This window comes from Macaca mulatta, chromosome 9 (assembly GCF_049350105.2).
Source record: "Macaca mulatta isolate MMU2019108-1 chromosome 9, T2T-MMU8v2.0, whole genome shotgun sequence".
In the NCBI taxonomy this organism is placed as follows: Eukaryota; Metazoa; Chordata; class Mammalia; order Primates; family Cercopithecidae; genus Macaca; species Macaca mulatta.
The window spans coordinates 144,121,036-144,142,813 of record NC_133414.1 but is presented as its reverse complement, the minus strand read 5'-3'; the positions used below and the strand labels follow the sequence as shown (position 1 = coordinate 144,142,813).

General features: G+C 53.0%; 1 protein-coding gene across 1 annotated transcript in view; it reads right to left on the bottom strand.

The window, feature by feature from the left end:
- Positions 1-20,584, bottom strand: part of JAKMIP3 (Janus kinase and microtubule interacting protein 3) — a 133,214-nt gene extending 112,630 nt beyond the window's left edge. Inside the window, 1 exon segment of the mRNA XM_077947868.1 lies at positions 20,523-20,584. The gene's annotated coding sequence lies outside the window, so the exon portion shown is untranslated.
- Positions 20,585-21,778: the final 1,194 nt, after the last annotated feature.

Here is a 21,778-nt window from a genome sequence, read left to right as displayed (position 1 = left end):
GGGGAGGCAAAGACCTGGCTCTTCAAAGTCCCCTGAAATGTTCCCCTACCCAGAGTCAGTGGAAACAGACAGTCTGCCCTCTCTTGATGCTGAGGTGGCTTTATGATGTCCAGTATCACAGGGCACAGTGCATCGAGGGTCCAAGCTCTATGCCAAGGTCTTCGCAGCAGCTTCCTTCAGCAACGTTTTATCTCCTCTTCCTGTTCCCAAGAGAGCATGAAGATGCAGCCTCTGGCTCCCAGGGACAGCGTGGCCTGCCCACCCCAGCAGCTGTGGCTGTGGCTCCAGGGCTCACGGCTCCACTCTCCTCTGTCCTTTTCAGCAACCCAGATCAAACGCTGCCCATCCTCCCTCCCTCTCCCTCCTCCCCCTTCTCTCTCAGTCCCTCTGGTTCTCCAAGGTAAAGTCAGCTTATATCTGGGAATTTGAACACCTGTGAATTGGCAAGGCCAGTGACAAGGGACAGGCAGGGTGGAGCTGGGATGCCCTGGCACTGGCCCCCCTCCCTGGGGACAATTTCTCGCCTGCCTCATTCTTGTAGGTGGGTGGGGCCCTCGCCACCACCACCCAACTAAGCAGCTGCTTCAATCCTCTGAGGCCGCTCTGGCATCTCTGAAGACTGCTGGAGGCTGCATGCCCTGAGGGGCTGGCCTCAGCACCCCCAGACATCAGGATGGTGGGGGCCCAAGAGCCCCAGAAAGGGACAGAGCCTCAGGGCTGGGCCTGGCTTCCTCCTGCACGGGGCAGCTGGGTCATCCTTGCTGTGGTCACCACACCAGGCTCTGTTAAGTTAGAAATAAACAAACGTGGGCATTTTCCCCCTGACTTGAACAAGTCAATCTCTTGCATCTTCATCTCCAATAAAATGGAAACTATTGGCTCATATCAAAGACTTCAAATGCACAATCCTGTGGCCAGTGCACAGTGTCTCCTGGCAGGCACAGGGCCCAGGCTCCCAAAGCTGCTTCATCACGATGCCCCATGGCACACGTGGCACCAGCAGCAGGTGGGGACGGCACCCAGAGGCTGTCTGAAGGAAGCTCAGCGGGAGGAAAGGCTCCTCCTTTCCATCTGCAGGAAGTTTAGCAAAAGCCACAGAACATTCGTTTAGGGACGCGGCAGCTGAAAATGCACAGAAGACAACATCCTGGGTCCCTTTTGTCACATACGTGAACAGCCGTTCAGAGACAGACACAAGCCGGGTATCTGACAGCTCCAACCACTGCAGCTGGGGCTTGTGGCCCTGGGACAGTCCTCGGTGGCAAGAAGCCAGAGCCAGGCAGCCGGGCACACCTGGGCGCGACACGAAGGGTAACCAAGGAGCCGCACAGGAAGCTCCGTCCAGAATCCTGAACCAGAAGCGCAGACGGTGCCAACTTACAAGGCTTCGACCTTATGATGGGTTTACTGGGGTACTTCATGCAGTTTTGATCATTTGAACGTACGGTGGATTTGTCAGGACATGACCCCCTCGTCTGTCAAGAAGCATCCGGATGCGGCGCCCATCAAGACAACCTGTGATTTCCGCCAGCTGGTGTGTCCCCTCCCCACTGCTCTGGGTAACTGACTATCGATCCTCACACACGTGCAGCCCGAATGACACATAAAAATACTAAGAAGCATCTTTACCAGGTGCACGTGGCAAATGAGTCACTGCTGAAGTTCACCACCTGTGTGCCCAGGGGAGCCGCCTCTGGGGAGGGGGGTTCTCTGCTCAGCAGCAGGGGGGGTCAGCACACAGGACCATCCGGAGAAACGTTGTGGGGAGGACAGGCTCCTCCTCTCACCTGCAGGTAAGTCGAGCAAAAGCCTCACCACCTCTTCCCAATGGAGGCAGTCACCTTGCACCCCTGGGGCCTGGATACACCTGTGCCTGGTCTACAGGGCTGACTCAGGCTGCAGCAGGGGCTACTTCCAGAGCCCTGTGAACCACAAACCACATCAGAGATCAGCTCTGTGGCCCTCACTTTGTATTTCCACCCATGGGTGCTAAATGAATCCATCACCAGATGAAAGCAGCCTCGTTCCAAAGTCGCTGCTGAATCCATGGGAATAAATTGGGCCCCAAGGCCTTGACCTCGGCCTTATTCTCATAGGTCGGTGGCTCTCACAGGATCTGAGACTCACTCCCACCACCAAGCAGCACTAAACACCAGACACCAAGCCAGTCCTTAATTGCAAGAAGGACGTGGCGGGCAGCGCTTGGACTTCAGTTGTCTGGGGCTGAGGATCTGGCCCTGCCCAGCCCCAGGATATGGCCCTGACTGCAGACTCTCATGTTTGAGCATCACCTGAACCCTCTCCCGACTTCATACACACCAGTGTGCAGTGTGGACACAGTGCCATTATATGCATTATTAGTGTATCTGATCCAAAACTACCGCAAACACACTGCATTCATGCTGGGTTGAGGGAGGGAGGCGCCGTCCAGGACAGCACTGGAGACAGCGTCCCTCTCACTGGGGTTGACACAGGACCCAGCTGCCTTCGTTTCAGCCCTGAGAGCCCAGCACCAGGGGGTTGACACCCCTGCTGCACTGGAAAGAGCAGCGATACCTGCATAGGGACGAGAAGGCCGAGTGGAGAACACACACGCGCAGGGCTGCTCAGGTGATGACAGGAATCGCCAGCCTCGTGGGGCCTGTGCCACATGCCAGGGCCCTTCTAAACACACTCTGTGCTGCGTCTCATGCAGTCCTGACACTAACCGGCGGGGCAATGTGTGTCCTGTGAGCATCCCACGTTTATCCTTCCTTTAGCACGGCCGTGCAACCGACCTCTGAGGGCTATACAGTGGCAAGGCAGTCAGTGGTGTGCTCCTGCCCATGCTGGGCTCTGGGCTTGCTGGCACCACAGGACATGAGGCCTCTTTCATGCACGCAAAGCCTGGCGTGCAAGGAGCTCACACCCAGTGCATGTCGGCCAGCAGGTCTACAGCCAGGGATTGAGCGCACGCCTCTTCCCTCCTGGACAACAGTGAGGCTCACTCTCCGGCTCCTTTGCGGGTCCCAGGGGTTGCGCCCAGATGCTGCCACACCAGCGGCCAGCACATGCTCTGGGGCTGGCCTTCCTCCCTCCCTGGTTCACTCTTCCCAGCCCCCATTCCTGTCCCCGGAGTCTTTCCTAAAATACCACACGCTACACACAGGTCCTACACCACATGCTACACACAGGTCCTATACCACACGCTACACACAGGTCCTGTACCACACGCTACATGCAGGTCCTACACCACACGCTACACGCAGGTCCTACACCACACGCTACACGCAAGTCCTTGTCTCAGCTCCGCTTGGGGTGAGCACTGGTGGGATATAGGCTGAGAGTCACCCCCAGGGTGGGATTCTGGACCCCTGGGTAGGACCTAGAAGCAGGGTAGAATCTGAACCCCAGGGCAGGACCTGGAACCCAGGGCGGGAGCTGGACCCCCGGGTGCCTGGTATTCTGGAAACGGATCAGTCACCATCAGGCCAGGTGAGAGCCCCCCTGCAGTAGGTGTGGGTGGCAATGCCCTGGCACTCAGCAGCCTCACTGGTGGTACACTGGGACAAAGTACAGAAGGGAGGTGGGGACCACTTGGCTCCCATGGGTCAGTGCAGCTGTGAGGACTTCAGAGGGCTTCTGCTGGCAGCTTCAGTAGCCTCGCATAAAGAAAATGACAGGCATGGTCTGGCTCGCTTTCAACCCAGGGCACGCTGCCCAAGTCCGAAGGCCCTTGTGGTGGCAGATAAGGAGGCCCTAGCGTCCTGTGGCCTCTGAACACCAGGCGCAGGAACTCTAAGGGCAGCACAGTCACAAAGGGGACAGAACACACGGCCTCAATTGGTCTCCAGCACCAAAGTCAGGGCCCTGTAGGAAAAGATGGGACCCTGAGACCTGGATGGGGTTAGTGGGTATTTGGGTTTCCAGGGATTTCTGTGCATGGAAAATAAAGGCAGAGTACATGCTCACAGCCTGCGATTAAACCAATTGAATGTGGACAACAGTGAGCAGCAGAGATGCTGGGGATGAGCTGCACCCATCACCTCCACAGGCCAGGCTCCCCCACGCACGGGCAAGCTTTACAGGCCGGTGGCGATGTGCTGAGAGGCGCCCTCACTGTCAGTGGAGAAACCGAGTGTGGAGGTGAGAGAGGTGCCCAGGGTCCCACCACTCACCAGGAATGAGGCCAGGCTCATCCAGATTTTCCAACTTCTGAGCCAAACTTTTAAAAAGACAAACACGAACTGACCAGAAATAAGCAGGCAATGCTGGCCGGAGACGGACGGGCAAGGGCGGCGCCTGTCCCCGGGCAGACTCAAGTGTCCCCAGGTGGAGTCACATTCACAGCACTTAGAAGAAAACTCATTCTGGACCATCCGCATGCACTGTGGGGAGCTCCAGGGAAAATGACAGCTGGAATTCCTCTTCAGAATATCTGAATGAGACTTGAGGCAGGAAGGGGGCAGAAGACCAGGAACCCCATGGGGAGAAGACTAATTACTGGGCTCCCTGCACCCCCAGGTTGTCCGACGGCACAGTGGGACACAAATCCCGGGGGAGGCACGGGTGAGAGGGTGGTTGAGCCAGGACACCACAGGACAGCTCATTAGTCTCCCGTTGACCACGTTCAGATAGAATGTTAAGATGTCGGGATAAAAAGACAGTGAAGTGAGAGCAGGCGTTAATTAAGACCAAGGCACGTGCCAACTGATATGGCTCAGATCCCGCTCGCCAGCGGGCAAAGAGCACACACACATCCATCCTTTGCCTCTCTCCTTCACTCCTGCGTCCCAATCCCATGTCATCATGGCCTGCGGGCTTCTTGGCAAGACCTGCTCGGTTTTAATTTCTTTCCAAACATTGAAGAAAAAAAAATGTTGCATTTTAATTTTCTTATGCCATTCTCAAATTATGTGCTCTTAGCCACTGTTTTCAAGACAAAGTTCTGATCGATGCTGGTGGCCAACGTGACCTGCCTGCGTGAACTCTGCATGTCCTCATAGAGGACATGTTTGTCATTGATACTTGGACAATTCATTTGAAATCTGCTTCAGTCTTTCTGGGGTTTATTTGTAAGGGTCTTGAAAAGAGTTCTATTGATAGCAGTTTGTTTTCTATGCCTCCCAGAAAGGCACTACTCCTGTTGAGAAAAGAATCTGCTGTGCACCTCCCAGTTGAGAGTCCAACTTCCGAATCACTGCTCAGGCCCCTGGAGAGATAAAAAGAACAAAACCAACCCCAGCAGCCCTAAGAAATCTGTGCCCCCTGAGCCCCCAAGGCACCCAACACCCTTCAAGGTACCAGAGGGTCCTTGGTGTAGGAGTGCAGGACTCTCCCCATCCCCAAGCGGAGGGTCCTTGCTGTAGGAGTGCAGGACTCTCTCCATCCGCAGGCCTTAGTGCTGCGGATGGCTCAGGAAGCTGGAACTGCCTCTGTGAAGAAGTGGGCTGCTATCCCGGAGCCCAGGGGAACAGCCTCGGTGCTGTCCGTGGTGCTGCTTCTCTCTATTCCTGACTTCAGCTCACTGACCGCACCTTAGTCTTATCTGTTAACGCGGTCTGAAACCTAGTGGTGACCCCTCCCTTAATCTATGGAACCAACCAATCCTGTGTCTGCCTGACTCTCGACCTAGCTCTTGGCGTCAGCCCTGGCAGAGACTGGTCCGTAGGGTGGGCTGCCCAGGGGTGGTTCCGGCCTAGACTCATACACACCCCACCTGTGCCACACCTTGTCTTCCCCCATATCTGCCAAGCCAGCCCCTAACCTCCGGCAGAGCTTCCCATGTTGGCCTGCACCCCACAGGTGAGTGATACCAGAAACACGAACCAAGACGTTCTTCTCTGAGCTTCTTCACAGAGGAAGCTTCTTGGTGGTTTTCCTACACACGCCCATTTTTTACATTTTTGGTAAATCGAAGTTATTGGGGAAAAGGAGGAGGGTACCCAGGCCTTTTCCGGGCATGGCCCTTACATTCACAGAACCTTCCCTGAGCCTGCCAGCTCCTCCAAGCCACAGTTTACACAGACACTGGGAAGAGAAGTTACATGCGGAGGCCTCATTCCATGTCCTCTTCCAAGTTCATGCAAATTTCCCCTGGTCCGTCCTTGGCCATTCCAGAAATGAGCTGAAAACTGTGACATGGTGGCCCCACGCTCACAGCTCTGCTTTCAGTGGCTGGCATTTGTTTGTTTGTTTGTTTGTTTAGACGGAGTCTCGCTCTGTGGCCCAGGCTGGAGTGCAGTGGCACGATCTCAGCTCACTGCAAGCTCCGCCTCCAGGTTCCCACCATTCTCCTGCCTCAGCCCCGCAAGTAGCTGGGACTACAGGCGCCCGCCACCACGACCGGCTAATTTTTTGTGTTTTTAGTAGAGACAGCGTTTCACCGTGTTAGCCAGGATGGTCTTGATCTCCTGACCTTGTGATCGGCCCGTCTCGGCCTCCCAAATTGCTGGGATTACAGGTGTGAGCCACCACACCCGCAGTGGCTGGCATTTTGTTCTCACTGCTCCACTCCTCCAACATTGTCAAAGCCTCTTCAATCCATGGAAACAACGAGGACAGCAAGAGCTCTCTCAGGTAATGGCGAGTGAGGTGAGGTCAGAACTAGGGTTAGGTTAGGGTTGGTTGGGGTCAGAACTCACCTCCCACCTAAGTAACAAAAGTGCTGAGAGGCCACATCACGTGGGACTACGTAGACTGAGAGACATGAGCCGGTTACTGAAGAACCAAAGCAGTGTTCGCCTGAGGGCATTCGCCAATACCCAGCCTGCACCTGTGTTCCATCACCTTGTGGGGACGAGGGAGATGAGAAACAAAGCCCGTGTCTGCTTTGGTGTGGGGTCCCACAGGACACTCTCCCCCATGCAAACCTTTAGCGTAAGGGGAAACAGAACTATACGACCCACGCTCTGCCCCACCCCAATTCCACAGGACTGCAGAGAAGCCCGCCTTCGTAGGCAGCAGGAGAAGAAAAGGAAAAGGAAGGAGAAACCCCAACTTTGAGGGTGGTGACACAGACTGATCAGATGACCTCAGCAGACCAAGGGACTCCAGACTGAAACCTGGGCTTGAAGTGGTTCCCAACTTGAGAGCCTCCGGCTGTCTGGCAGGAGCAACTGTGACCCTCTCTGGAGAAGGCACCTTCATACCAGCTCTCAGAGAAACCCCACAAACATGTCCTAACATGCAGCCAATGAGAACCAGGAAACCGGGAAACAAGGTACATGAGGAAGAGCCAGGATAAAAATAATTGAAAGACCCAGACTTTTTGAACATTAGAATTGACAAATACAGTTCACAAAACAATTCTATTTTTAAAACTAGATTTTTTAGAGCAGTTTTAGGTTCACAGCAAAGTTAGCAGAAAGTGCACAGAATTCCCATATACTCTTACTCCCCGTCACATAAACTTTTTCTATTTCTTTGAAGAAATAAGTTACAAGCTTGAAAATAACTTCATAGAGTAGAAAACTATAAAAGGTGATATGCCGAATTTGAATAAAAGAACATTTTTAGAAATAACAAATGTAATAATTAAAGTGAAAGGCACAATGGACACTTTCGGTAGCAGATTGGACCACAGAGGAGAGGACGGATGCACTGAAGATAATTCAGAACAATTACCTGGAATTAAGCACAAAGAAACAAACGAAGAGGCAGAGCCCAGAGAAACAGCTACGAGAGAGAAAGGAGAGAATGAGTAGGTCTCTCAGAGGGAGACATGAAGGGGAAACTTGGCAGATATAAAAGTTGAAGATGGCCGGGCGCGGTGGCTCAAGCCTGTAATCCCAGCACTTTGGGAGGCCGAGACGGGCGGATCACGAGGTCAGGAGATCGAGACCATCCTGGCTAACACAGTGAAACCCCGTCTCTACTAAAAATACAAAAACTTAGCCGGGCGAGGTGGCAGGCGCCTGTAGTCCCAGCTACTCGGGAGGCTGAGGCAGGAGAATGGCGTGAACCCGGGAGGCGGAGCTTGCAGTGAGCTGAGATCCGGCCACTGCACTCCAGCCTGGGTGACAGAGCGAGACTCCGTCTCAAAAAAAAAAAAAAAAAAAAAAAAAAAAAAAAAAAAAAAAAGTTGAAGATATGGTGACAGAATTCTCAAGAACTGATGAAAGACAATAATCCGAAGGTTCCAAATAAGTCAAAATCTAGATCTACATAAGAAAACTCGAGGAGAAGGAGCAGGAAGGACAAAGACAAAGACAAAATAACAAAATGTGCCCGAGGGAAAAGCTCAAGGTCAAACAAAGGACATTTGGACTAATAGCTGACTTCTTACAGGAACAAGGAAAGCCACATGACAATGGAATCGTGCTTTTGTTGTGTTGTTGAGACAGGCTCTCACTCCGTCACCCAGGCTGGAGTGTAGTGGCACAATCTCAGCTCACTGCAGCCTCACCCTCCCAGGCTCAGGTGGTTCTCTGTCCCTCAGCCTCCTGAGTAGTTGGGACTACAGGCATACACCACCACACCCGGCTAATTGTGGTTTTATTTTTTGTAGAAACAAGGTCTCACTGCTGGGATTACAGGTGTGAGCCACTGCACCTGGCTGGGATAATGTTTTAAATATGCTTTTAGAAAAATAACTGCCAGCCAAGCATGGTGGCTCACACTTGTAATCCCAGCACTTTAGGAGGTTGAAGTGGGTGGATTACTTTGAACTCAGGAGTTTGAGACCAACCTGGGCAACGTGACAAAACCCCATCTCTACAAAAAATATAAAAATGAGCTGGGTGTGGTTGCCAATGCCCGTGGTCTCCTGCTACTCGGGAGGCTGAGGTGGGAGGATGGATGGCTTGAGCCCAGGAGGTCAAGGCTATACTGGGCTGAGATGGTGCCATTGCACTCCAGCCTGGGCAACGGAGGAAGATCCTGTCTCCAAAAAAAAAAAAAAAAAAAAAAAAAAGGAAAGTCAAAAGACAAACAACCTAATAAAAATATAGGCCAAAAAATCCAACAGGCACTTCACAAAAGGAGATGTACGAATGTCCAACAAACATAAAGAAGCCCCCAAAATCATGAGCAGTCAGGGAAATGGTCATTAAGTCCACAAAGACAGGCAGGTACTCACTCACCAGAACGGCTGGAACTAACAAGACAAACCGTGCCAGATGTTACCAAGGCTGCAGAACAACTGGAACTTTCATCCAAAATGGTACACGTGGTGTTTTGTTTTCTTACAAATCAAAATGCACACCTACCTTAAAACCCAATGGTTCCACCCCTAGAAGGTTCTCCACAAGAAATGAAAAAATGTGCCCTTGAAAAGACTTGTACGAGAATGATCAAGGTGGAAGCTAATGTAGGCTGTTACAATAATCAACCCCCCAAATCTCCTTCCTAAATTATGTAAAATAATTTTACAACCTCAAAAAATCCTTCAGCAAACTACACCCTTAGCATGACGTGAAGATGAAGATGGAGTGCACCAAAAACTGCTGAGTAACAGAATAAAAAGAGAAAAAGCAACAAATCTAGGCCCCACATCCTCCCGCTCCCCACCCCACTACTTCCCGCTCTCTGGTGGCAAAGGTGACCAGGAGAAACCACAGGGACGCAGGCTGAGTGACGAAGGGTCCATCGGACACCACCAGAAAGAACAAAGCTGCTCTCCACGTGGGTGAGTCAGAGAGGTGCCTGGGCGTCCTAGGACCTCCGTCACTGCAGGAAAGGAGCCTCAGAGGACCCAAGCAGCCAGACCCCATTACCGGGCAGCGCGAGGATCTGAGGGCCAGGACATGGTCTGGTGAGCTCTTCAGAGAGGCAAACTCGGCTTAGAGAGGCAAGAGTGATGGAAACAGACAGGCGTGTGACTGAAAACATCAGTCCTGCAAACACAGAGCTTCTGGGGAGAAACGGCAGCAAAAAGGAAGAGAGAAGCTCCCTTTGGCAATCAGGTAGAGGAAGAGAAAAGAAGAAAAAGAGAGACAGATAAGGTCCTGAGAGACAAAATATGACCATGAACTTGGGAATATTCACAAACCTCCATCATCAAAACAAAACAAAAAAACCTCACTAAAATGTGTGGACATCACCAGGCTGACAGAAAAGGGATTCATTAAGCTGGGAACCTTGTAAAATATCCCAACATCAAAAATATGAGCCAAAAGAAAAAGGTCACAGAAGACTATGGGAGAAAATCAGGAAAAAGAACTGATAAGAATTCCCTCCCTGTTAAAAACCACCATAGGGCTGGGCAGGGCAGCTCGCTCCTGTAATCCCAACACTTTGGGAGGCCAAGGTGGGAGGATCACTTGAATTCAGGAGTTCGAGACCGGCCTGGGCAGCATAGTGAGACCCTTCCCGCCCCCTGCTTTCAAAAAAGAAAACAAGACACGGCAGAAGAAACATGTACATCCAAACAGAACCAGGCACACGCGAACAGCATTCGAGGGTACGGAAAAACACCCTGAATTAGGAATTCAACAGCTTAGGGCAAAAAAAAAATCGGAGAAATGAAAAAAGAATTTATTGAACTCAGAAAAAAAAAAAAAAAAGCACCTCAAAAATGAGAAATAAATTGTAAGATGCCCAAGGGAGTATCACACAAACGAAAATTTAATAAGAGGCATTTGAGGAATAGGCAAGGGGAGAAGCAAGAAAATAAAATGCAAAGAGAAAAGTAACAGGTCAGCAAGAAAGAGGAGGAAGTGGAAGGTGAGGAGGGCAGCACTCCCAGCCCCAAGGAAGAGAAGCAAAGCCATGTGTCAGCGCTCATAGCTACAGCTGTGCTCCAGGAAGACCATCCGTACATAGAAACAGGCCCAAATCCATGGTGCAAAGGGCTCACCAGCCGCTAAAAAATCAACCCAGACCACCAACTTTGAGGCATGCTGGTAAAACTATTCCATTTCAAAGCTAAAGATAAAATCCTCAAGGCTTCCAGGCAAAAAGGTCAATTAACTTGACGAGTCAGGCCCCGGCCAGCAGCAGACTTTCAGGACATGCAGAGAAGTAAAGAAACAACGCGGCAACATTAAAAAGAAAAAAAAAAAAAAAAAAAAGCTCCATCAAAGAGAGCATGGACTAAGGATTTTAGAAACAGTCAAGCCTGGAATTTCTGATGGTTCCAGAAAGTAAGGAAGTGCTTCACAAAACAACACACACACAAACACACAAAAACCCCAAAACCACGATGAGCTGGTCAACAGAACACAGCAGCCAGCCAAGAGCTCCTGAAGCTCAAAGCCGGAGTGATTTAACAAAACAAATATTGTCATTACCGGATTTTAACCCACGGAATAAGTATCCTCATGTCCCTACTGACATAAACAAACAGATAAATGGGGAGAAGGAACAGCCTTTCCTTACAGGAAATCGCAGGGAGTGGAAAAGCACAATAGGCCAGTGCCCGGGTGCCCCAGAGAACCTGGTGCCAAGGCCGGAAGCAGAGACTGAAGAACCAGGCCCTGCAGAGTCTCAAAGCAGCGCTCCGAGAGCCATTAACTACAGAGGAAAGCTCTGAACAGGGACTTCCCGAAACGAAGCCCCTTCCCTGAGTAGAAACCAGCAGACACAACCTCCACCCCGTGGTCCAGCAACATCGCCCTCAACATCACACCCGCTCCACTCAGAGGATGCATCATTCATGCTGTTCCTACCGAAATGCACGACCTCATTCCCGTCAGGAAAGAACCCCAGCTAAACCCACACTGGGGACCTTTTATGAAATAACCGATGGGAAGTGTCCAAAGGACCAATACAAGGAAAGACAGAGGCGGTGCCGCAGCTGGAGCCATGCGAGGAGACGCACACAGCGCCGTGCACCCCAGCTCCACGCACCATCATCTCGCGGGGGATGGGGAACACACAGTTCTGTGCACCGAAAGCTCCTGGCGGGGCGGGGGACACACAGCTCCATACACCGTCAGCTCGCGGGGGTGGGGGGACCCTGGGTCAGGAGGAGGATGTCCACGGGAACCTGTGGGATTGGGACAGGTCTGTGGCTTGGGTGATGGTGTGGAACCAATGTTAGTGTCCTGGTTTTGGCAAATGTACTGTGGCTGTACGAGATGCTAACCGGGAAAGAAAAAGAACTTTTATCTGAAGAATGCAGGTCCTTTTAATGATCAGGCCCACGGACACACTAAAATGAGGCAGCAGTCATGCCATACTCCCCCACTTTGAGCTATGCGTTCCTCTCTCCAAACTGCTATTGCCACGGTAACTATCAATTAACTCAGTAATGCTGCACCAGACACCATAACCCATGGCCTGTAGCTTAGCTATGGACAGCCAATGCCAATCAATGTTATCTCTGCAAACCAATGAGAATTTCTGACAAACAACTTTATATCAGTCCACCCCCTGCCCTGCCTTTTTACCTTTAAAAACCTGCTGTGGCCACGTGCAGTGGCTCAGGGCTGTAATCCCAGCACTTTAGGAGAATTGCTTGAAGCCAGGAGTTCAAGACTAGCCTGGGCAACCTAGTGAGACCCTGTTTCCACACACACACAAAAATTTTAAATAGCTGGGTGTGGTGGCACCTGTAGTCCCAGTGACTCAGGAGGGCTGGGGCAGGACAATTGCTTGATCCCAGGAGTACAAAGTGCAAAGAGCCCTGATCATGCCTCCCACTCCAGCCTGGAGCAAGACCCCAACTAAAAAAAAAATCCAATTGTAACTACTGCTAATCACAGTGTATATTAAGGGCAACTTTAATCAGTGTTCCCAAGTGGCAAGTTCCTCAAGCTTGGCCCAAACAGCTCTCTGTGTGGGTTAATTTTGCCTCAGCTTCTTCCTCTTAGGTTGACATAACCTTAGGAGAACCTGGGTAAGGGGTACACAGAACTCTGTTCTGTGTTTGTAACTTTTTGTCAATCTAAAATTATTTTAAAACTTAAAAAAAATGTTCATGACAACTGGACTTAAAAGAGCCTAAACCAGGAGAATGGATAAATAAGCCGTGGTGGATGCGCACAGTGGAACAGCACGCGGCCGTGAGGAGGGGCGAGCTGGACACACGGAAATGGAAGACCCAAGACGCGATGCTGAGAACGGAAAGCCAGGCACAAAGTGGACGCCCTGGACGGTGTTATCCACGTGACGTCGGAGCGCGGCTGAATGCACCTGTGGTGGGAGTGTGGCGGCTGGGGGTGTGAGGAATCTTCTAGGCTGATGGCTATGTTCTGTAATATCTGCTGGGGGGGGGTGTTACACAGGTGTGTGAATTCATCAAAACTCACTCAAGATCCATGCATTTCATTGTGTGTAAATTTTACCTTAAACTGAATATAAAGAGTGTGTGTGTGTGTATTTTTTTTTTTTTTTAAGACAGGGTCTTGCTCTGTCACCCAGGCTGGAGTGCAGTGATGCGATCTCGGCTCACTGCAACCTCTACCTCCCTGGCTCAAGTGATCCTCCCACCTCAGCCTCCTGAGTAGTTGGGACTTGGGTCATGTGCCCCCACGCCCAGCTAATTTTTTTTTCCAGATGTTTTATAAAGATGGGGTCTCACTATATTGCCCAAGCTTGTCTGGAACTCCTGAGCTCAAGAGATGCTCCTACCCCGGTCTCCCAAAGTGCTGGGATGATAGGCATGAGCCATCGTGTCCAGCTAAAGTATATTTTTGAAAAAAAGGATTATAAACACATATTATACTTTTGTATTCACTTCCGAGTGAGCTGCAGACCTCAGTACACTTCCCTCTCGACACCTCAGCTCACACTCCGGGCTGTCCTTGAGGACTGGAAGACACAAGGGCCTCAGCACAGCCACATGTGCCCTTCACTCATTGGGGAAGCTCGCTCTCCTGGGCACCCGCCTGTGCCAGGTGCGGGTGGAGGGCGGTGCGGTGCTAAGTCAGCCTCGGACCCTCTCCTAGAGGAGCTTAAAATATGCTGGGGAGACAGAGACACGCCCAAAAACATGTCAGGAAGAAGGGAGAAGCCAACATCCAGGCAGCCAACAAGCATGACACCGGCTCAGAATCCCTGCTCACTAGGGAAACACAGACCCAGCTGCAGTGAGCCACTCGCTCACCCATGAGGATGGCCGGGATCAAAACGGAACAGAGTGGAAAGGGAGTGCTGTGAGGATGTGGGGAAACTGGAACGCTTGTGCACGCCTGATGGGAACATAAACTGAGGCAGGCACTGTGGAAAACAGGATGAAAGAATTGAAAGCAAAATCTCAGACGGGCATTTGCACGTCTCTGTTCACAGCATGATTCTCAAGAGCAAAATGTGGAACAACCCAGTGTCCATCTGCGGGTGATGAGTCAGCAAAACGCACATCCCTTCCTTGGAGTAGGATTCAGTCTTCAAGGAAATTCTGACACGCAGGCAACACGGGTGAAGCACGCCAGTCACACGCGCGCACACACAAATACCACGATTCTATACAGCTGAGGCTCCAAAGGAGTCAAAGACCAGTGGGGGTGCCAGGGGCTCGGTGTGGGGTACAGTTTACGTTTGGGAAGATGAAATACTTCTGGAGATGGTGTTTGCACAGCACCGTGATTGTACCTACTCTCACTAAGCTGCACACCTAAAAATGGTTCAGATGGTGACTTATGTGTATTTCGCCATAATTTAAAACAAAACCTCCATCCTCTGAGTGCAGCACATGGTGGTGTCCTGCTGCCCTGAGGAAAAGCCCACACCCGTCTCTACAAAAATACAAAAGTTAGCCAGGCATGGTGGTGCAAACACGTAGTCCCAGCTACTCAGGAGGTTGAAATGTGAGGATCACCTGAGCCCAGTAGGTGGAGACTGCAGTGAGCCATGATCATGTCACTGCACTCCAGCCTGGGTGACAGAGACCCTGTGAAAGGGAAGAGAGGAGGGAAGAGAGGAAGGAAGAGAGGAAGGAAGAGAGGAAGGAAGAGAGGAAGGAAGAGAGGAAGGAAGAGAGGAAGGAAGAGAGGAAGGAAGAGAGGAAGGAAGAGAGGAAGGAAGAGAGGAAGGAAGAGAGGAAGGAAGAGACGAGCGAGCAGGGCACGGTGGCTCACAGCTATAATCCCAGCACTTTGGGAGGCTAAGGCTGGCAGATCACTTGAGGTCAGGAGTTCAAGACTAGCCTGGCCAATGTGGTGAAACCTTGACTCTAGTAAAAATGCAAAAATTAGCCAGGTGTGGTGGCGCATGCCTCTAATCCCAGCTACTCAGGAGGCTGAGGTACAAGAATCGCTTGAACCTGGGAGGTGGAGGTTGCAGTGAGCCGAGATGGCGCCACTGCACTCCAGCCTGGGCAACAAGAGCAAAACTTTTCTTTTTCTCAAAAAAAAAAAGAAGAAGAAAAACACAGGCAGCCATGGAAGAGGCCTCGGAGAGTGGGATCTCAGGCACAGCAGGTGTCTGCTGGCACAGGCTGGCAGCGCAACAGTTCAGGTCAGCTATAAGGGACAATGCAATTCTCTCAGCAGCTCACATGCCCACCCAGCCTGGACCATGGGGCAGCGTGCTGTGTTTCCAGCTCTCCTGACCACGGTGCTCAATGCTGCCACTGGCAGCGGGAATGGAGTGGGGGTGACAGCCTAGCCGGCCCAGCCCCCGCCAAGTCTCCCATACTCCCAACACGGGGGATGCACCTCCTAGGGCCTGGGGACACCCAGCAGAGGGGCCACACTGGCTCCTGGTGTACACCACTGTGCCCGTCTGTGGCAGCAGCTCCCAGAACACAGCCCGTGCTGCGGGGATCCTGCACACAGCTGCCCTCATCCTCTCACCTCCTCACAGGGTTCCCTGCCCTGGCTGTTCCTACTGGCACCTACCATCCACTCCAGCCCACTCTCCACTCCCTGAAACACATGCATGCCATTTGTCTGATCCACAGGAAAGCCTTAAAATAAACAGGTGATGAATGTTTATAGAAAATGTGGTGTCAATTAGCTGGGCATGGTGGCACACACTTGTAGTCCCAGCTACTTGGGAGGCTGAGGCATGAGAGTCGCTTGAGCCCAGGAGGCAGAGGTTGCAATGAGCTGAGATCACGCCACTGCACTCCATCCAGCCTGGGTGACAGGGGGACTCCATCTCAAAATAAAAGAAAGAAAATGTGGTGTGCACATCTGACGAATACTACTCAGCCGTGAGACACAGGTGCTCCTGCCATTTGTGGCCTGGATGAAACTTGACACCGCGCTAAGTGAAATAAGCCAGGCACAGAAAAACGAGTACTGCACAATTCCACTTCTATGAGGTGTTGAAAATAGTCAAATCACAAAAAAGACCGGAAGAGGGGGCTTCCAGGGCTAGGGAGGGGAAGTGGGAGCTCCCAACAGAGGAAAAGTTTCCGTTAATGTTAAGTGAGAGGAATAACCTCCAGAAATCTGCTACTCTGCGCTGAACCTGTACCAACCATCAAGGGTCACTGACGCTTTAAGTGTCGTACGCATAAAATTTAAGAGGATTTATCTCATGTTAAGTGTTCTTATCTACCACGATAAAAAAAAAATTGAAGACGAAAAAGCAAGCTCATCCCGAGTGGTTCATAATCATAAAGGATTAAAATCAACCCAAAATACCTTATAAGGAACTGATTAAAGAAACAATTGAATAGTATAAAAATGCTCACAAATATGACATTTTTAAAAAGCAGGATATAAAATGATTATAACATGATCCAAACTGTGTATGTGGCTGGGGGAAGTTTGCAAACCCATCCGTGGTCAGGAGGTCAGCAGGCAGCCGGCAGATGTCTAGATACGGAGCGAGGGGAGGGCCCTGTCTTGGTCAGCTCGTCCCCATCAAAATATGCCACAGATCACACAGCCTAAACAAGACATTTCTCACAGTTCTGGAGCTGGAAGTCTGAGGCCAAGGAGCCGGCGGTTTGGTTCCTGGTGAGGGTCCTTCCTGGCTCACAGAGCTGCCTCTATGCCCTGTGGAGACAGCCCGATCCCATGTCCCTTCTTGTAAGGGCACCCATCCCATCCCGGGGGCCCACCCTACAACCTCATCTCACCCCACCACCTCCCAAAAGGCCCACCCCCCAATGGGCCCACCCCCCAATACCATTACATTGGGGGTCAGAGCACAACCTATGAACTTGGGGGACACAATTTGATCCACAGCACACCTAATGACTTACAGAAGTCACCTGGGCAGGTATTAGTTATGAGTACTGATTGTCTTCACCCCAGTCTTCTGAAATTTTAGAACTTTTATAAATAAAACAAAAGAAGCACAAGGTTGTGAAGGAGCCTGTGCTTAGTGTCATGGCAAAGACTTGGGGAGCAGTGAGACCTCCACACACAGCGTGACTTGCACAGAGGCGCCCCAGCATGTGGGGCGTGGAGGCAGAGCATCCCAGAGATGCAGCGGCTGGAGGCCGAGGGAGGAGGCCAGAAATGAAGCTCCCCCCATCTTCAAGACCTTTGCTGGATGCCGCTGTAGGGAATGGGGGCCCAGCCAGATTTTCAGACCTTGCTGGCTTGACAGCCCAGCGCTATGGAGGGAGTGGGGGTGGCCTCAAACCAAGGGTCACCTCTCCAGAGTACACAGATGTGCTGCCGTGCTGAGAGACCTCTGCCGGGGAAGCCAGTGAGCCAAAGGCAGGTGACATCAGCAGGAAGTCCTGGCAGGTGTGGAGGACCAGGCCTCACAGCTGTGCAGGGACCATGCTGTCCAGGGCCATGGGAGAAAGGGTCTAGCCCTTGGCCTTACTGGGAAAGGGTGGGTGGCCTGGCTGAGATTGTTCCACTTGGGGGTTGTGGGTATGGGGGGTGTCAAAAGCCGAGGGGGCAAGGCAGGACAGACAGGGGCCTGGTATGGGATCCGGCCCAAGCTGAGGTGACTAAATTCTTGAATCACAACTAAGAGACAGGTCCTGGCTGGGCACAGTGGCTCATGCTCATAATCCCAGCCATCTGGGAGGCCAAGGCAGGAGGATCACTTGAGATCAGGAGTTCAAGACCAGCCTGGGCAACACAGCAAGATCTTGTCTCTTTAAAAAAATTTTTTAAAAATATTTTTAAAAATGAGACACAGGTCCGAATGCTGATTCTGCAACTCCAAGCTCCTTAGTTCTGGTGATTTCGGGTGATGTCTGCACCCCCTGCTGAACTGCATGCTCCTTGATGGTGTGGCCTGAGCCTGGTTCCCCGTGTGGCCTCACGACAGGCATTGCTGGTGCTCAGACACATGTGCTGCTGGGTGAAGGGTGCGGCCCCCACCTGCCTTTGCAGCTCTTCCCAGCCCATCCCGGGCTTCTCCGGAGCCCCTGCAGCCCAGCTCTTGTACCCTAACAGGGGGACACCCACACACCGTAACACAGATAAAGAATTGGAACGGAGCCTGCCATACATACAGCAAGTACATTTATGATGGCTGGTTTTTGTTTTTTTGTTTGTTTGTTTTTTGGATACAGAGTCTCATTCTGTTGCCCAGGCTGGAGTGCAGTGGTGCGATCTCAGCTCATTGCAACCTCTTGCCTCCCAGGTTCAAGCGATTCTCCTGCCTCAGCCTCCCGAGGAGCTGGAGATTACAGGCGCACCATGCCCAGCTAACTTTTATATTTTTAGTAGAGATGGGGTTTCACTATGTTGGCCAAACTGGTTTAGAACTCCTGATTCACTCACCTGGGCCTCCCAAAGTGCTGGGATTCCAGGCGTGAGCCACCACACCTGGCCATGGTTGATTATTTTGATCATTGCTATTTCCTTTGTCATCTTTTTTAAAAAATTAGTTTATTGTTATGCCATTTTCCACAAACTCCTAGATCTTGCAAAAGTGTCATGGATGCATGCTTGTGGGACCAAACCCCAGAGCCTGGAACCTGCTGCCCATGAGCTGCCTGCCGTGGAGGTTGTGTCCTGCACGTGGGCTCCCTCAGGGCACCTGAAGTGTGAGAAACACTGACTGCAGGGCATGCTGGTGACAGCTTCTTTTGGGGCATCCGAACTGAACCCACCACCCGTCCTCTTCATCTTTCCCTTTCAAAATCTGGATTTTGGTGGCTATCATTGGAAATTGATAATAAAAGCCAGAATCATGCCTGGGCAGATATTTTCAATACAAATAATGTCCTAAAACAGTAAGCTTGGCCGGGCGCTGTGGCTCAAGCGTGTAATCCCAGCACTTTGGGAGGCCGAGTCGGGCGGATCACGAGGTCAGGAGATCGAGACCATCCTGGCTAACCCGGTGAAACCCCGTCTCTCCTAAAAAATACAAAAAACAAAAAAAAAAAAAACCAGTAAGCTTGTCCATGGACAGACCAATCTGCTTGAAAAAATCCTACTTAAAACTGAAACTATATCCTCAGTGAACTCCCAACTATAACTTGTTACCGAAGTTCCTTCTTGCCAGGCATATTCTTTGTAGTACAAAGCTGACCAGGCCAGATAAGGAGTGAGATGCCCGGCTTCTTCCAGATTTGTGGCAAAGGCTGCAATCGACTCCAGGCCAATTGGTACCCTTGTTCTCTACAGCCCCAGAGCAGCCCTGGACCAGGCCCGGGGTGGGGGGCGAGGGGGGGCAGGGGCAGGGGGAAGCCTGTGCTATGGCCCAGGCACTGAAGCCCAAACCAGACATGTCCTGGGCCAAGCTCTTCCTCCTGAAAGGGCCGCAGGGTGCCTGCCCGCCTTCCACTGAGCCTCCTAGAGACGCTCCGCCCTCCCTACTCCGAGTTTACTTACTAGGGGGTCAGCAGGGCAGCCCGACTTCCCCTTTACTTGGGGGAGGGAATCCGGCCCCAGCTGCCAAAGCCAGCACTGATTCACTACCCAATCCAGCAGGGGTCTTTTGACCCCTGCGTTTAATCCTCAGCCCCTGCAGAGGCACGGCCGGGCACTTTCTCCTCCTGCCACCCACCCGCAGGTGGAGGCAGGCTTCCCCAGCACCTAAGGGCTCCCTGGCTCCCTCCATGACAACGGATTTCCTACGGTTCTGCAAGCGAATCCCAGGTCTGCGCGTCACCATCCCATTTCTTACATTTGCAGACAGCTTGCCTGGGAGAGCCTCCAGTGCATTCCAGCACCGCACCAAGAAAACAGCCAGACAGACCTCAGACGGGGGCAGAAGGGAGCCGCTCCAACTCCCAGCTGCTTTCCACGAGAGGCAAGGTCACGGGGACACGCAGAGGATATTTTCTAGGAAAACTGTCCGGGCCGGCGCCTCCTCCCGACCCCAACCAAAACCTTTATTCTCTGGCTTCCTGTATCATCAGCATCCCACGGCCACGCTGGCCATCCCTGAAACGGGGGCTGTGAAATTTAAAAGCCAGACACCACGATAAAAATAATCGCACGACGCCACTTCCCGCAGGAGGCACAGTCGGAGACGCGGAGATGCGGGTCGCCAGCCCCGGCCCCGCACCTGCGCGAGCCCCACCCAGCGGCCGCGTCACCGCCAGCCCCGAGGCCTGTGCTGGGCAGGGGGTGCCGTGGAGAGGACCTGCCGGTCGGGGGCCACCGGGAGAGGCAGGGAGGACCCCGCCCCAGACAGGGGCGTCTCTGCCGCGGGACCCCCGCCCTCGGGACGTCGCCCCCGGCCCGCCCCACGCCGCGCAGGGCGCGCGGATCCCGGACGCACCGTGCCAGGCGCAGCGCAGAGGCCCGGCCCAGTGTCCCGGTCCCGCCCCGGCCGCTGCTCACCGAGGCTCCCCGCGAGCGACTCTGGGCGGCGTCCGACGGCCTCGATCGGCCATGGCAGAGGCGGCGGGCGGGGACGCGCGTCACCGTCACCGCGAGCAGGAGCCCCGAACCCGGCCCGCCCCGCCGCCCCCGCTCCCGGGCGCTCCCCGCGGCCGCGCTCCTTGCTCGGCGACAGCCCCGCCGCGATCCTCCGCCACGCAGTCCCGGTCTCCGCGGAGCCGCCGTGCAGGCTCCTAAAACAGGGCTCGGCGTGGCTGAAAATAGCCCGGGGGCCGCGGGGCGCGTGTGGGGAGCTGGGACCCGGCCCGGCTCAGGTGACCGGCACCGGGCGCTGCGGCCTGAGAGGGACTCACCAGCGCTCAGGCCGATCCCAGCGCCATGCGCAGCACGGGGGAGCTGCACGCGTGCGGCCTCACCCTTAACTCTTGGCGTCCCATCCCCGAACGCTGCCTCCCCTGGCCTGTTGCGAGAGAAATGCTTTTTGGAGTCTGGCGTTGAGCAAATGAAGCGGCTGCTGCGGATTGAGATGCACAATCTCAGCTCTTCTCCGGGGCCTGGGATCGCAGCTCACCACCGCCGCGTGCTTCTGGGCTGGGACTTCAGGGTAAAGCGAGAGGAAGGCCCGCACCCACTTGTTGGTGTTCAGACCACATATAATCTCCATCCACGCCACCACGGCCACACCGATGAGCGCTTTGTGAAAGGGTGGGATGGAGCAGCAGAGCTGGCGACCTCTGCAGAGCTGGGAAGTCCCTGAACACCCCCCTCCCCGACACACACCACCACCACCACTGAGCTTGCAGGTGCAGGAGGAGCCCTCGGGAGCACGCACGTGGAGCACAAGAGCCCCCTCCACACGGTCTGTCGGTCCACATACCTCCTCAACCCCAATCCTCCAAACCTGTGCCTGCTAAGTCCCTGATCGTCAACTGGCCCTCCAGGTAAAGGAGAGGATAATCAGGTGTGAGGCTTGAAGTTTGGCCAGCTGCATGGAATTCCTTTCCACCCGTCCATCAGGGCCAGCTGGAGTAGGGCTGTGATGCCGAGCCCCGCCCGCCACGCCAGCCTAGTATGCAGAACCATCTGTACACCAGGCTCCATTTTTCATTTCTCAACTTGTTTTAGGGAACTCCCCATAAAACCAAAAATGCAGGTGGAGGAAGGAGGATTGCAGAGGGAGTGGGTGCCTTCGGAGGGCGAGCCTCCTGCTCATGTGACTTTCGGGGTGTCTTGGATATGCTTGAGGACAGCCTCGT